Raw genomic sequence first — 12,896 nt, 5'->3', positions numbered from 1 at the left:
AACAGAGTGGAAAACAAAAAGGGACAAGAAGCAAAAGCGATCTGGCTGTGCAACATCAGAGCCAGACTCTGGCTAGAGCATCGTTTTTATAAACACATTGGGGACTTGGAAGCTTTTAAACAACGGTGGTGTTATGAAGATATTGTATGTTCTGTGGTTAATGATGATTTGCACTTTACACAAGTTTTTAAGGCTTAGCTTTTTTATTTACCTATTCTAGGTAAATAGATTCTTGTTGTACTTGATATAAACCTGCAATAAAGTGTTTTTGTAAAAGTCAAAAAAGTCTTCTTCTTCTTCTTCTTCTTCTTATGGAAGCCCATTTCCGCCAGAAAAAAAAAGTAAAAAAGTCGAAATGATGAGATAAAAAGTCGAATAATGAGAAAAATTATGAGATAAAAAGTCATAATTATGAGATATAAAAGTCGAAATGAGATAAAAAAGTCGAAATTATGAGATACGAAGTGCGCATGCGCCTCAATGGCAGTGTTTTCAATGGTCCCTTCATTCATCATCTCGCTGCCTAACCACGCTCACAATATGCAATCCTAAATGAGGTAACTATAGGTGACTTTAGTTAGATCGGATGTTCGACGTAATCGTTAAGTCTTTTAGTCTGTCGTTGCTGTTAATTTAGCTTCGGATATGTGAATATGTCATTGAACCCATAAAGTTTCGTTGTAGGCCTAACGTTCACGCCACTAAATGGTGTCCCTGAAATGACAAGTGTGTGTTAACCGTGTGTTTACTGCGGCAGTGAGTAGCTTTATTTTACTCGAAGGCGGTTACAATTCCATAGCAGCCTAAACATATCTCTGTAACCAAGAGTTGGTAAGTCAAATATTGTCATAGCTATATCCTACTGTTAATTAAACGTGACGCTGTGAAGACCTAAAGCATGCGGCAATACAGATATTTTAACGTTACGTGTGCACCGAGTTGTCCGTCGCTTTGGATGAAAGCGTCTGCTAAATGACTGTAATGTAATATAATGTAATGTAATGTCCCCTGTTGCTTTCCAATTTAGCTAGCTCTTATGGGGCACATGCTAAAGCCATACCGATTATTACTCAGTAAAAACATCCCGTATGAATGAATAGGTGGCTCGCTCAGCTCGTGTGGATAGTTTTGGTTATTGCACGGTTATCTTGGCTAATTGCTGAATCTAGTAATCAGGCTGATAACTGAGTCAGCATCAAGCCGAACAATTTATTATAAACTACAGTTGCTACCGGTACTAGATCATCCAGTGTTGTCATAAGCTTCTTCACAATTACATCAAATGGAGTGATTATTTATGAACTTACTAAGTATCGAAAGTTACATCTGAAAACCAAGAGACTGATTTTAGATATTTAAAGAAAAAATAAATTGAAACAATGCTCCTTTTCTTCTTAGTTGAACATTTAGACCATAATGAAAGGTTTTGTCTTATTTAAACATGAAATAACTGTGAAGATGCTTGGATACCAAATCCATAAACATCAAAGACTTTGAAAATCAATAGATGATTATTTATTTATTTGAGGTCACATTTAAGTTTTTATTTTATTCTACAGAGTTGCAGAGGTTTCCTGAAATGTCACAAGATGGATGAGCTAAGTGACTACTTAAGGTCACGACATGTGCCTCAGGAAGACATACAGCGAATGGAGCAGGAGAAGGTAGTTAGTATAGGAAATGCTTAATTTTGACAAATCAGGAATTAAAAAAAACAAAGTTTGAAAGAGCTTTGTATATAATATCTCGTGCTGTATATGCATTGTTATAATTTAAGGCACTTGACCTCAGAATTCATGAAATATTTCTTAATTTTAGATTGACTCCAGTGTCATACACCTCATGACAGATGACCAGCTAAGAGAGTATCTGCCATCTTATGGTGATCGACTGGCTGTTTTTGGATACTGCAGACGGAAGGAAAAAGAACCCAGTAATCTCAAGTCAAAAATCTTTGAGCGACTTCGAGGAAAGTTCTCAAGAAACAAAGGGGATCATGTGCCTGAGATAGAGCATCAAACCATTTTAAAGAATGCTCAGAAGAACCAGAGAAAAATAGAATTGGGATGGCTGCATTCCAGAGAGGGGGAATTTGTGCAGGTACGCACAAGAAAGGGTGGGGGAACCAGAAAAGAGAGTGTGCCAAAGGACAGTAAAAAACAGAACTTGATTGAAAAGGCTGTGCAGTTGTTTTTTCCAGATGGGAAAAGTGGATATTAATACCTCAGATGTAATTTATGTTGGAAGCAGCACAGTATTTGCAAATGCAAGCAGTGACAGTGTTTCCCTTCTTTACACCATAGTCGACCCAACTGATACATGTGGGTCTACTGAACATGAAACGTTACTTCACATGGATGCTTTAGAGGATAGTGGCATTGTAACTTTCCACACAGAAAGCATCGCTGGGATGGAGTACTCAAGTCTTGAGGATACCTTGCCTTTCTCTCAGGAACTACCTTTTGAATCACCTTTGCCTCTTCCCACAGATATGTTGCAGGAACAAGCCAATCAGAGAGAAAGACAGAAAAAAATTGTTGCTCTTCATCGTGGACAGATTCTCAAAGAACTTATTCAAGTGTTTTCTGAAGAAAGTATCACGGAGGGTCATGTTCACTTTCAAGTTATTCTTCCTGATGGAAAGCTTGAAAACGCTGTAGATGATGGAGGTGTTTTGAGGGATGTACTGTCAGAATTTTGGAATGACTTCTATGAGCAGTGCACCATGGGAAATGGATTCAAAGTGACATGCCTACGTCACGATTTCGGTAAACAAGAATGGGAAAGTGTAGGCCGAATAATCACATTTGGCTGGCAAAAGGAGAAGTACCTTCCTGTAAAACATGCACCTGTACTTCTGGAGCAAGCTGTTTTGGGCTTTGTGGAGAGTAATCTTGTGGACTGCTTTTTCAAGTATGTATCAAGTATGTTAAAAAATACAAAGAAGAAGAGTGATATGTCCCGCAGCAGCCGGAAGTTCATAGCCATGCTTCGAGTGAGACAGTGCAGGTGATAACTATGGATAAATATTTGAAAAGAAAAAGTACTCAATCTGACCTGGGTCCTGAAGAAAATTCCGACCCAGATGAAAGCCCTAGCACGAGTACTGGTCAGAAGAAAACAAAAAAGGTGAGCCCAAGACAGTACAGTGAAAGTTATCTTGCCTTTGGATTTACCTTTACCGGGGAACCAAGTGCTCCAACTCCGCTATGCCTGGTGTGCGGGGAAAAGTTGTCCAACAGTGCCATGGTTCCAAGTAAACTCAAACGCCATTTAGAGACAAAACACCCGTCACTTCAAAACAAGAATACAGACTATTTTGTTAAACTGCGTGAACAGACTGGGAAACAGGCAGCGTTATTGAGGAAAACCACCAACACGGGTGAAAAAGCTCTTAAAGCTAGCTACCAAGTTGCTGAACTCATCGCCAAATCAAAACAACCACACACCGTGGCAGAGACATTAATAATGCCTGCATGCAAAATTATCTTGCAAGAGATGCTCGGCCCTGGCGCCGTTAAAGAATTAGCCCAAGTCCCTCTTTCAAATAATACAATTTCCAGACGTATTCAAGACATGTCTGCAGACATTGAAAAGATAGTTTTGGAAAAGTTGCGCATCAGTGCTAAATTTGCATTACAACTTGATGAATCTACGGATATCAGTGGACATGCGCAACTTATGGCAAATGTGCGCTTTGTAGACGGAGACACCATCAGAGAACAGTTTCTGTTTTGCAAGGAATTGCCAGAAAGAACAACAGGAGAAGAAATTTTTCGAGTTGTGTCAGAGTACATTGAACAAGGAGGACTGAAGTGGCAAGACTGCGTAAGTGTGTGCACCGATGGAGCAGCTGCCATGGTCGGGCGCACCAAAGGATTTGTTAACAGGGTGAAAGAACAACATCCAGATGTCATCGCGACGCATTGTTTTCTGCACCGGGAAGCACTCGTTGCCAAAACATTGCCACAAGACCTAGTTCCTGTACTGGGAGATGTTGTGCGCATGATAAATTTTGTGAAAACGAGACCTGTGAAAAGCCGCATGTTCGCATCATTGTGTGAGGAAATGGGAGCGGAGCATAAAGTGTTATTGCTGCACACGGAGGTCCGGTGGCTGTCCCGTGGCAAAATTTTAGCTCGTGTGTATGAGCTGCGGGAGGAACTTAAAAGTGTTTTTGACAAATGAGAAGTATGATGACGCTAAGTTGCTCTCAAGTGATGAGTGGTGTGCAAGACTAGCATATCTGGCAGATATATTTCAACATCTGAATGACCTGAACACACGAATGCAAGGCCGAAATGAAAACCTGCTCACAAGTACAGATAAAATACAGGGATTTCGTTCAAAGGTGCTGCTCTGGAAACAACATGTGGAAAGTGCCAATCTTGAAATGTTCCAAAACACACAGAAATGGCAAGAGAAATGGCCGAGTGTCAACAGTGCTGCACTGTGTGAGACAATAGGTAAACATCTGCAAAGTCTTGAGCAGAGGTTGTCATTTTATTTCCCTTCACTTTCCACTGATTGCCTTGACTGGGTGAGGAACCCATATAGCTCAACTGCAGTTGGAAGGGACATGACATTGCAGGAGCAGTTTTTTGGCTGACTGCTGCCAAGGAGTTTCCTATTCTGGGAAACAAAGCAATTTCAGCTCTTCTCCCTTTCTCCACCACCTATCTGTGTGAGCTGGGCTTTTCAAGCATGACTACTTTAAAGACTAAGAAAAGAGAGAGACTCAGAGCTGTTGAGGAAGATCTTCGTGTTTGCCTTTCTTCAATTCCTGCAAGAATATCAGATTTGTGTTCAACTAAACAAGCCCAGGTTTCACATTGAGTAAGTAAAATGAGACTACATTTTCATTATATTTCATTATATAAACTTTTTGTGACATTTTTATTTGGTGGTGTGCCGTGGGATTTTTCTAACGTGAAATATGTGCCATGGCTCAAAAAAGGTTGGGAAACACTGCCTTAGAGAGTCAGACACCCAGCACCTCTCCTTTTTCCTCAGATTTTGCACTGGATCAGACTTGTTCACAGGAAAGAGCATCACTGTCAGCTTCACACAAATTCAGGGATTTCAGAGAAGACCTGTTGCTCATACATGTGGCTGTTACTTGGAGTTGCCAGTCAGTTATGACAACTACCCAGATTATCGACATGAAATGAACCAAGTCTTGGAAAGCAACGTGTGGGTAATGGACATAGTCTAAGATGCAAAGATTTCATCAAGTTTCATCCAAGTTTCATCCAAGTTCCAGTGGGCTGAAATTTTCAGCCCACTGGAACTTGGACTGCCATCACAGGTTCATGTTTAGGATTTTTCTTTTTCACTTATGTTTTGTAAACATTGTTTTCTGTTACAGAACACATTCTTTTAAGCAGTAAGATTGATGGCTTATATTGTTAGACCTCACAAACAACCAATGAGTTATTTCAGACAACAAAGTGTTGTGGTTATTAAGAATCACATCTGGTAATGCTGAGGGTAATTTGGGAGAGAAAAATTGAGGGAATTTATTTACAACTATCAAGTCTGAATCTAGCAGGGCATTGCTATTTCAGAGAACATAGTGTTATTGTTATTCAATGAATCAAATATTGTGATGTCAAAGGTTAATTTGGGATGAGAGAAAATTTAATTAATTTGAGTCTATGTTTATTTGATAGATTTAGAACTTTGTGTTCACAAAGTTCACTCTTCTCTCACATCACATAGTAATCCTATCTTGTTATAATTTCCGTTTTCTTTTTCAAATTTCATATTTCAAGCACAACATGCTCTGTTCAGGTGCTGATGTTATGTACCAAAAGACAGCTTGGTACTGTCAACCTTTCCATAAGACTTTTAGATGGATTATTGTTTAAGGATCCCTACTTAAGCAAGTTGAATGCATTTAAACCAAAAGCAAGTGCCGTTTTATATGCTGTGATTGTTTAAGTATTTGAATAAAAAGTTCATTTAACACGTGAGAATTTTGCATTTTTTTATAGTCAATGTAAAAACAACACAGTACTTTTGTGTGTACATACATTTTGTTAGACAGAACTGAACATCTTTGGTACATCTTTAATGTCTCTAAAATAGCTACAATTATATTTGTCTCAATCACAGGTTAAAATATGTGTGAATATATGACAAATTTCAGTCAGTGCACAAGTTTCAGTTTGTCCTGGAATGAAACAAATAGAAAATGTGACAGGCCCAGGTAAGTTAAGGATCTACGTCTAGTTCATTGGATATCAGCTGTCTGAGTTCAATATACAGGGTAACTGTTTCAAACACATCATTTGTTAGTATCAGATTATGCTCTGACATTAGGTCCACGCAGATATGGAACACATCTTCATCACATGGGAAGTCCTTGAACACACACTCTTCAAGGCATACATTAACCTTCTCCAGGTCCACATGGTGCAAACAATCCCTGCCTCCGTACAGTTGAGGGACTGCATGCAATATGGAGGGACGTCCATGAGGTGATCGTGAGTTGTGGACCTGGCGGACTCGGTGGTTGTTCCAAGTCAATACAACCTCATTAAGTTCTACCTAGGAGGTAAATAATATTCAGTCAGACAGAGTGTGTAAAAATATTGGGGATTGTTAATTAATCCTGGCACATGATTTGCTTCATTTTAAGCTTTGTCTTCTTGTTGTAGTATGGTAGGTTGGCACACAATATTAATACCTGTTAAATGTATTTTTCTGCAGTGCAGCTAATGTTGAACAGTGCACTTGTGTGCTTGAGTAGGACCAGTCAGGGCCGGGGTGGGCCATTTTCTCAGTCCGGGAATTGAATTCAAATTCAGGCCACTCTGATATGGAGGAGGAATTTGAGTCCATGAAAAGATAAAACAAACAAAAAACAATTCTCTCTCAATGCTTTTTATTTGTTTTAAACAAAGGTATATAATACTTTGCGTCACTTTAACAATATATAATTCAAATTCAAATAAAATAAAGATAATGATAAAGAAGAAAAGTTATTTCACAAATCAAAGTTATTTCAAAAATCAAACTGCACATACTGTATTTAAGATTAAAACAGCAAAAGTTTCCTCAGCAAAGTGCTTGTCTTTGCGAATTTGTTAATGACAGTGTCATTGTCAATGGACATCAAAATGTCCTTTTCAACACACATGAGCATAAATGCATCAAGGAGTTCCTGCGACATTGAGCTTCGTAGCCTGGTTTTCACACATTTTAAGGCAGAGAAGCTCCGCTCGCATGCAACCTGGGTGGTTGAAAGAGTCAAGAGAAACTTATAAGCCAACCCGATTACATGGTAAGCATCTGTGAGGAGGTTATATTGTGTGAGGATCAAGTAAACGCAGATAGCACAGTTTTTGCAAGAAGAGCATGTCCTGCTCTCCAGCTCAAATTCTGGCTCCATGTATGAAATTCCACTACCCTCCTCATCAGTCTGTGTGACCTCTCTTCCTGTCCTGACCACATAATCCTCCAGAGGAGACTTTTTCAGTCTCTCCCACTGGGATGCCAGGCTATACAGCTCGTCATGCAACCTGCTGACAGTCGCTCTGTCATCAAATCTCAATACACACTTGCTTAACTCTTGCAGTGCTGTACTGGGGATTCCGTTTTCCCTCAACTCAGCAAAGTTGTTTGGGTCAAGGCAAGCAAAATCTGAGGCAAGTGTTGCATTGGCTGCAAACCTCCTGTTGATACTGCCAGCAACTGTGTCCAGAATAACATTATGGACCTTGACCTCAAATGCAGTATAAGGTGAGACTGGTGGGTCATCTTCCTGGAGCTCTCCTGGCATTCTTTTCTTTTTTCTGAGTCGTTTTTCTGGGAGAGAACTCTCCACAACAAGTTCACTGTCTGCCTCTTCCAGTTTCTTGTTGGCCCAACTCACAAACACATCAGCTGCTCCTTTAACTCCCTCAAAGTCCCTGGCAAATGTTTTGAGGCTTTCCTCTGTCCCCTCAACCAAACGCTGAGCTGACAAAATATTCATCCCATGTGTCTGTAAATACTTGGATAGAGGGGAGGTGTGCCTGAAGATGCGGAGGAAAATCTGGGCTGTGAGTATAACCTCATATCTCAAAAGGGTTTCCACATGCCCCTTTGCTTTGGCCCTGGCCACTGACTTCATAGTGTCATCCGCTTCAATTGCCACCAGGGTCAACAAGAGGTCAACATAGAGAGCATCCCTTGGATCGCCAAAGCTCCCAAACACCTTTGTAAGGGCCTGATCCTTAGCCCACCACCTTGTAGCTCCTATTGGAGCCAATTTCCGGTGACGTCTGTCCTCACTCATCTCCTCCCACTTTTGCATGCGTTTCCACGACTCCTTCAGAAACACTGCCACATCATTCAGAATGGAAAAAAGTGATGTGCTTTCAACCACACTGCCTGTTGTGTCTGTCAGAACAAGATTTAACACATGGGCATAACACCACATGTGAATCTGTGTAGGAGCCAGTTCAGAGAGCAATGCTGAGAACCCCTGATATTGGCCCTGCATATTGGCAGCACCATCAGTGGAGTTGCCCACACATGTGCCAATATCAATGCTGAGATCATCCAAAGTCTGTTTCAACAGGTCAGTGAAATGCTGACCTGTGGACTTCTCACAATCCACCACAGCAACCAGTCGCTCATGAATCACATCTGTCACATACCTTAGTATGACAGAACATTGGTCTGTGGATGACACATCCTGAGTAGTGTCTATCTGTACCGAAAACATGCCTGCCTCTCTGACCTCATCAGCGATTCTGCGTTTTATCAGCATTTTGAGTACATCCACCACTTTGTTGACTATGTCCTTGGAAAAAAGTGTCACAAGAGACCCTCTTCCTTTTCCCCCACTGTCATGGTGAATTTTGCTTTGCTCAATGCAACTGCTAATGTGTTGCTGAAGACAGGGATCATATCGGCCCAAAAGCAGTGGCAACTCTAAAAAGTTGCCATGATTGACTGCAGTGTTTTCTAGGGTGTAAGCAGCCTCTGCCTTATCCCCTCGATAACTAAGACCACATTTTCCAATGACTTTAACCACATCAATAATGCGTTCCATTACCTGGCGCTTCTGTTTAACTTTCTCATGATGTAAAGACATCTGTTTGCCTGCCAAAAGGCTGTTTACATTTGCATCTTTAGCCATCAGAAAGTAAGCATCTGCACAATTCCTATGTATCTTACTTTGTTCATACTCTTCAATGCGCTGATGGATATGTTTCCATGCCTTCATACCACCCTTAATGAAGGGATTGTTTGTTTTAGCAGGTGGCGCAAATGCTAAACAAACAGAACAGTACAGTGATTCTGTTTTGTCACTGAAAGTCAACCATTTGCGGTTGGTGCCTTGTTTGTTGTAGAACACTTTGGCTACAGGGGGTGTTGTGGGCTGCTGAGGATGGAAACTAAAAAACATTTGTAGGTCTTGTCTCTGAGGACGAGAAAAATAATCAAATGCCTCCTCATCTATGCTATTGGCTGCCTGTGAGATCTCCTGCTGCACTCCTGCTGTTTCTAAGGTTCCTCGAGCCTCCCTCTCAGCATCTGACTCTCCTATATTATAGCAATTAGTCACATAGACAATTATTGATTACTTATTGATTGAAGTGATTACTTATTTCATTTGGGCTTATTTTGATGCATTTCAAGTAATTAGTTCGTTTTAAATCCTGCTACCTGTTTCCTCTGTGGTCCTGGCCTCTCCATGCCTACTGCATTCTCCTTCAGACTGCACCTGATCCTCTGAGGCTACAGAAAATGTTCATTAAGAGTTGTCTATGTTGCTAGAAAACATGACACACTTTATTTATCCTTTTATTCACTGATTAATTCATTTATTTATTTACTGTAATTGTGGTTGTGTTAAATGATTTGCATGATTTAGTCTACCACCCTACCATGGTTTTCTTCTCTATGCCAATATTTTACATCACAAATGTCTATCTTGACTAACTACAGTATCTTCCTCTACCTGGCCCTTCAGTAGTCGTGCCCTCCTTGGGATCATCAGTAGCACTGGAAGTGGTCTGCTGAGCTGTTGCTAGAAAACAATCGATAACAATAAAAAAATATATTTAATAGTGAGTTGATAACCACAGTGTGCGCGCCTCTGTGGAAATGCACGATATGACGGCGAGACGAAATAGGTTACAGTTGCAGAGGAGATAAGCGTGACAGCACATTTGAAACTGTTTGTCAAAAAATGGAAAAATGGAATGTAAAGCAAGTGTTCGGTTCGTTTACACACAGCAAGCACGGGACGTGAACATCTCTGCATCTGCATTCGTGCTCAGTCCGAAATGGATAGAAATCGACAAGAAAACAGATTCTTCCTTTCACATCAAAGCGTCGTGCCCGCGCGGTGTCCGGATAAGTGCTCATTGCAACTTGAAAATAGAACAGTCTATTCCCTGCACGGGTCTGAGCGGGCTCAGCTCACATTATAATAAATGGGAGGGGAAGGCTTGAACATGAAACATGATGCTGATTCCCGCAGATAGAACGCGCGTGCAGACTCTCCAGTAATTAAAAAAGGCAACTAAACACCCCAACGTGCTCGCGCTGCCCCTGTTCCTGCACACGCGAACCATGTACAATATTTGCATACAGCACTTCTAAATAATTATATTTATTTTAATTGCATGTTTGAGATGCATTTAATAACAAATATCAAACAACAAATGTGATCGTCCCTATTTAATATTGCGTTAGTAACCACATGTGCGCGCCTGTGGGAATGCAGGCTACAGTTGATGAGGAGATACAGTGTGATAAAGCGTTAAGCAATTGTTCATCAGAACTGGAATGTAAAGAAAGTGTTCGGTTCTTCTTTGAATATAGGAATACACTTCTAAATCATATAAATTGTGAGATTTTACATATTTAACAACAAAAGCAGTCAGATGACAGTTGAGTTGACATTGCAAACGTTCGCCACGTTATAGCCTATTTGATCAAATTCACAACCAGGCCTATTATCCATATCTCTCAGTAACCTACCAGCTTGTCTTGAGAACATATCTGTCAATTTGGCACATTTGGCTGCCACCTCCTGTCTTTTTTTAAGCTTAGCCCTCTCCGTTCCACCTGGCCTCTTTCTACCCTCCATCACTGACGCGCTCTGTTTCGCGCCGTTGTTATTTAAAAGACGAGCCGTGGGCCAAACCATCTGAAACATTTGGGAGGAGAGAATTCCCTTACATGGTAGAACCTATTTAATCTGCTGTGATGCAGCAGGCGGCTGCGCTGCTATGGTGAATTTATGCAGACTACAGTTGAATTGATATTAATGCAAGAATAAGATAAGTGACAAAAATTAGTTACAACTATTTTCCCCATGGGCCAATCAGGCCAGGTCGATGGTTTGGGCCGGGAAAGGTCCCGGATAATACCATTGCCACCCCGGCATTGGGACCAGTATATGCTTAAGTGTTGTGGGTGCAACAGGGGACATTACATTACATTATATTACATTACAGTCATTTAGCAGACGCTTTCATCCAAAGCGACGGACAACTCGGTGCACACGTAACGTTAAAATATCTGTATTGCCGCATGCTTTAGGTCTTCACAGCGTCACGTTTAATTAACAGTAGGATATAGCTATGACAATATTTGACTTACCAACTCTTGGTTACAGAGATATGTTTAGGCTGCTATGGTATTGTAACCGCCTTCGAGTAAAATAAAGCTACTCACTGCTGCAGTAAACACACGGTTAACACACACTTGTCATTTCAGGGACACCATTTAGTGGCGTGAACGTTACAACGAAACTTTATGGGTTCAATGACATATTCACATATCCGAAGCTAAATTAACAGCAACGACAGACTAAAAGACTTAACGATTACGTCGAACATCCGATCTAACTAAAGTCACCTATAGTTACCTCATTTAGGATTGCATATTGTGAGCGTGGTTAGGCAGCGAGATGATGAATGAAGGGACCATTGAAAACCCTGCCATTGAGGCGCATGCGCACTTCGTATCTCATAATTTCGACTTTTTTATCTCATAATTTCGACTTTTTTACTTTTTTTTTCTGGCGGAAATGGGCTTCCATATATTCTGCAATGTTCGTCCAGTCATTTTCGGTACTACATCATCGATGCATTTACCAATGTAGCAGATTACTGCTTCCGTGATGACTGCCTGCATGTGCACCATTGACTGTAAAAATAATGGACAAACCCTAGGTTTCTGAAGAGCTCAAATGAAGCTCAAATGGGCGCCATCTTGTCAGTGCTTGACTCCGCCTGCTCCCGGATAATCCATAAATGGTTAAAGGGTTGGGTTGTGAGTGAAACTGGGGCGGGGCGAATGAAGCCTGGCTGCTGGAACACGCCCACCTACCTCGAGGTTACCAAGGTAGCTAGAAGTTAGGCTACCGGTATGCTAACCTGAACTGTAACTCGCAGCACTCACCAGACGTTGACATTTTCCTCCGGCTTAATACGTTTCTTGGGGTAAGTTAACCTGACACTATACAACAATACTTCAAACATGTATTTATTTATATGTTATGATGGTAAAGAAAAACTAGATTTGCTGACATTTTGTCAATGTTACTGTGAATATATCACGTTTAAGAACACCTACATAACTATAACGTTAGCTAATTTAGCGGTCATTACTGGATTGCAGTAAAGTTAATCTACCCTACAGCATAAGGAGGTGACCTAAGGCACTCCATACCTGCTAATGGTGCTAACATATATAATACACTTCAATAAAACATTTCACTCACCGAAAAAAACGAACCACAGAATCCTTGGATGGTCTGTTAGCACAATTAACTGCATAGCAAGACATGTTATCCCTCAGAATTTCGTATTAAAATACTCAGAAAAGCCTAACATGACCAATAGGTCAAGTTCAACGATTTAGAGAGCTGAGTGGATGAGGTG

General features: G+C 40.7%; 1 long non-coding RNA gene across 1 annotated transcript; it reads right to left on the bottom strand.

Moving 5' to 3' along the window:
- Positions 1–5,975: 5,975 nt before the first annotated feature.
- LOC134862821 (uncharacterized) lies at positions 5,976–12,877 on the bottom strand. Its single transcript, XR_010165558.1, has 2 exons — positions 12,737–12,877; positions 5,976–6,552 (listed from the first exon to the last, which is right to left on the bottom strand). It is a non-coding gene; the product is annotated as an uncharacterized LOC134862821 (long non-coding RNA).
- Between the last annotated feature and the right edge of the window lie 19 nt (positions 12,878–12,896).

This window comes from Eleginops maclovinus, chromosome 4 (genome assembly GCF_036324505.1).
Source record: "Eleginops maclovinus isolate JMC-PN-2008 ecotype Puerto Natales chromosome 4, JC_Emac_rtc_rv5, whole genome shotgun sequence".
In the NCBI taxonomy this organism is placed as follows: domain Eukaryota; kingdom Metazoa; phylum Chordata; class Actinopteri; order Perciformes; family Eleginopidae; genus Eleginops; species Eleginops maclovinus.
The sequence above is the reverse complement of the archived record's forward strand: the minus strand, read 5'-3'. Positions and strand labels throughout refer to the sequence as shown.